This window comes from Sinocyclocheilus anshuiensis, unplaced genomic scaffold (genome assembly GCF_001515605.1).
Source record: "Sinocyclocheilus anshuiensis isolate Anshui unplaced genomic scaffold, SAMN03320099.WGS_v1.1 scaffold1097, whole genome shotgun sequence".
Taxonomy (NCBI): domain Eukaryota; kingdom Metazoa; phylum Chordata; class Actinopteri; order Cypriniformes; family Cyprinidae; genus Sinocyclocheilus; species Sinocyclocheilus anshuiensis.
The window spans coordinates 379,567-380,265 of record NW_015555843.1 but is presented as its reverse complement, the minus strand read 5'-3'; the positions used below and the strand labels follow the sequence as shown (position 1 = coordinate 380,265).

The window sequence follows — 699 nt, the reverse complement described above, 5'->3', positions numbered from 1 at the left end:
ATCTGTGAGCAATATAACGACTCAAAGACAAAATAACTGATAAAAATGAGCCGTTATAGTAGCAATAGCCATGTGGGCAGCGCTGTGTCATATGCCATAGCTGTGCACAAGGTGTTTGTCACAGCTCCAGACTTATTTGTTCATTAATGACGTCATCAGCGACTAGTCGACTTCGACTCGACTTTCATCACATAAAAGTCGACTTCAAAAAAATCAGAAGTCGTTCAACCCCTAGTGTGTGGTCTTTGGTTGTGTGTCCTCAAAGCACTCAGACCAAATGAATGCTGCACCTTTGATACAAAACTGAATCAGACTTTTTTTTTTTTTAAACCAAAAAAAGCAGACCGAGATTATTTTTAGTCTTTAAAGTTGTAAACAAAGAGATCTTGAGTGGAAAACTTAACGTGTAGCATAAAAAATATGAGAAAGGTGTGGAGAGGAGTTAAGAAAGAAAATATGGGTTGAAATGTAAAGTGGATTGTGTGACCCAGAAACACGCATACTCATATTTACTTTTCTTCTCTCCCTCTTTCTTCTCTGGAGGCTGCTGAGTAATTCTGCTCACAACTTGCTGAATAGCTGGTAGGGTTGCCACCCGTCCCTTAAAATACGGAATCGTCCCGTATTTTAAGGTAAAATGATGTGTCCCGTATCAAATCAATACGGGACACGATTTGTCCAGTATTTTACAAAGGCAAA

At 39.1% G+C, this 699-nt stretch overlaps 1 protein-coding gene across 1 annotated transcript in view; it reads right to left on the bottom strand.

Moving 5' to 3' along the window:
• Positions 1-699, bottom strand: part of LOC107675555 (thyroid receptor-interacting protein 11-like) — a 24,046-nt gene that overhangs the window by 3,021 nt on the left and 20,326 nt on the right. The gene's annotated exons all lie outside the window — the stretch shown is intronic.